Here is a 3,378-nt window from a genome sequence, read left to right as displayed (position 1 = left end):
ATTTAGAGATCTTTATGCAGACAGGCATTAGAACCTTGAGAGACCCCAATGAGAGATGATCCAAATACTTTTTTATGGGTTAGAAAGCTGTTTTTAAAAACAATTATTTCCCAATAAAGTGAATTAATAATAATAATAATAATAATAATAATAATACAATTATATTTTACATAGACCTATAATGTTATACAATTAGTAAGACGGTTAAAGGGCAGTATATCTTGTTTTATTCAAATGTTTTAGGACAGAATTTTATATATTGTTAGATGGGACAGTTTCCCAAGCCCAATATAAATATTTTTCAATATTCCCCATTATTCGGGGTGCAGTTTCTTTATTGTCATTACTGATGCTGTTTCTGCAGAATTGTACTGCTATCATCACATGGAGCATGTTACCATTAATATATCAACAGGTGCACAAAGAGACCACATTAATAACCAGTAGCATTCTGTGTTTACTGAAGCACTTGAATGAAATATATGACCCTGGATGACAAAACCAGTCTGGTACATTTTTGAACTTGAGATTGGATAAATAAGCTTTTCGTTGGTGTATAGTTTGTTAGGATAGGAAAATATTTAGCTAAGATACAACAATATCTGGAATCAGGGAGCAAATATTGAGAAAATCCAAATAATAGCAAATCCAAATCCAAAGTCCATAGCAACACATTACTACTAATAAGTATATATATATATATATATATATATATATATATATATATATATATATATATATATATATATATATATATATATATATATATATATATATATATTTACAGTAGGAAATTTTAAATATATGATCTTTAATTAATATCCTAATGATTTTTGGCCTAAAACAAAATGTATCATTTTGACCTCTACAATGTATTGTTGGCTATTGCCACAAATATACCCATGTGACTTATGACTGGTTTTGTGGACCAGGGTCACATTTATGGTTTAGATTTATATGACCAAAACATTCAGTCATGCCTCATGTAATATTATGTCTCTGATTTCACAGACCAGGTTTAAGCTATTCCCAGACTAAAATACATGACTAAAATGTTTGAGCTGTTTTAACTGAATGTATTTGGCACTGACATATCTTAAAATATGTCAGTGCCATTGTTTTATCTCAAGATGCACACCAGTAATGTTTTTTTTCTAAGGCACGTTTATAAAAGCTACTTAAATTTCCTAATTCAACTAATGTTTAATCCTAGCTTAACCCGTCTGTGAAACCGGGCCATGAATTCTCAAATCTATAGGTTCTTTGTGGGTTCACATTTATAATTAATTAGAGAAACATTTCTAAACATTTTTTTGTGACTGGTAATAATGGTTTCCTACCATTGCTTCATTCTCACAGCTGTCCAGGTCAACCACTTCATCCTGAACCCCAGAGATCTTTAGATACAGAAAAAGGTTCACACACTGACTGCCAATATTCACAATACACCCACACAGCAACGTGCAAGACTCTGCTATGAGGGCGTATAATAAATAAAGGCACGTAGGGGGTTCCAGGGCCTGTCCTCATCTCTGTAGGTTGGGTGTGTCTTAGAAGAAGCCGTCCGGTTTCTGGAACCTCCATGGGAAGAAGGAGTGGAAGGGGAGCTGTAATCTCATAGCACTTATCCACCTACACAGTACCCTTCTACAGCTTGGATTGATTATGATTTTCTCATGTTACACATGCAGTCAAAGCTGTGTTTGCAGTTTTTGACCAATGTGAATATGTTGGCCAAACAAGCAGTGATTGTATTGTTGTTGTTTGTTGTTAACCATTATTATATGTTGTTTTTGGTACTGCAGATTAATATTGAGCATTGAAGACAACAAGAAGTCTGCTAGATTTTGTGAGTTTATAATGTGAAAAAGTTCTATAAACCATTGAACGGATTTATATCCATTTCAGGTGACGAAAACTGATTTAACTGGACAACTGGCATCATAACAGCTCTGCCAAGTTGTTTTTTGTATTTAAGCTACATTTATTTCTATGAATGCATATCATTAATTAATCATTCTATGATTATAACTGATCATTTATAATAATTTTTTACACAAGCTTAGGCAATGGAAAATGTCTATGTAAACCTGGTTCCCTGAGAAGGGGAATGAGACGCTGCATCATGGAGATGACATTATAGGAAACATCCTCAACATGACCATTATCTGAATATATGAAGAGCTCTTTTCCAAAACGCAATAAACGCCAAATTAAAAAATAATAATTTTTCATGCCATTTTGCTGTGTACTGAACCTATTCTCCGCTCCATCAATCTTTGGTTCCAAATCGCTATATTTCCTTGTTTAAATGTACTGCAAGATGCAGTTTATTTCCAAACTGCTTTAAGTGCCGAGCCTGTTTTTAACCTAAATGCGATATATCCTCTCGTCTCGTCTTGAGCCTCTGCTCCTTTGAAAGAGAAAGTGCCCTTTTTGATCACGCTGCGGTGCCCCCGCGAACGCGATCCTGTCTGGAACAGAATCCCGTCCGGAACGCAAGTCTTACCGGCAATCTACGACACCCCATCCCATCCCACCCCTACACCCGCCTCCCCTGGAATTCTAACCGGCAATGGTCTTGACCCCGGATGTCATATGCTGCATGCGACATGTGCTGCTTGTTGTTGTCTTTGTCTTTTTAAAGATATTGACTAACTCATATAAAAAAGGATGGATTTGTAGCGTTTTGAAACAACAACAAAACTTTGACTTCAACAATATTGTTGTTTCATTTGACGATCATTGTTTACATGTTCAGACTGAGTATATAGACCATTTTCACAGGATAAATCGAATTATAACAAAATGTATGGTGTAGGTAAAAAAATGACATTTTTATTTAAACTATTAAAACAGATTAGCGTTTTGAAAAAGAGCTCCTCATATGTAACAAGCATGGCAATTTATTAGCCGATGGCAGTCTGTGATGTCACAAGCAGAACACACGTGATTATAGCCGGATCTCACGAAAAATGCGTATAAATAGTACGAGTGTGCAATGTCGTGGAATGTATACGGCAAAACTCATTTTGGCGTGCATATGATACGCTGTTTTTCGCGTGCATATATTTTATACATACGAACCCCCCACCCCACCACCCTAAACCTACCCAAGAGAGAAAAACAGCGTATCATATGCACGCCAAAATGAGTTTTGCCGTATACATTCCACGACATTGCACACTCGTACTATTTATACGCATTTATGTGTGATCGGGTTGGATTATAAGAGGGCGCCTGCTATATACGTCATCAACTCTTTCGTCTGAAGAAGACGTGCAGGCAAACCCGATGCATGGCAATGAGATGCAGCATCTCGTTCCCATTCTCATGGAATTATAGTAGCCTAGAAGTTCCCTTTCGAAGTGGAACTTC

The sequence above is a fragment of the Pseudorasbora parva genome, chromosome 7, assembly GCF_024679245.1.
Source record: "Pseudorasbora parva isolate DD20220531a chromosome 7, ASM2467924v1, whole genome shotgun sequence".
In the NCBI taxonomy this organism is placed as follows: domain Eukaryota; kingdom Metazoa; phylum Chordata; class Actinopteri; order Cypriniformes; family Gobionidae; genus Pseudorasbora; species Pseudorasbora parva.
Note: the sequence above shows the minus strand (reverse complement) of the source record.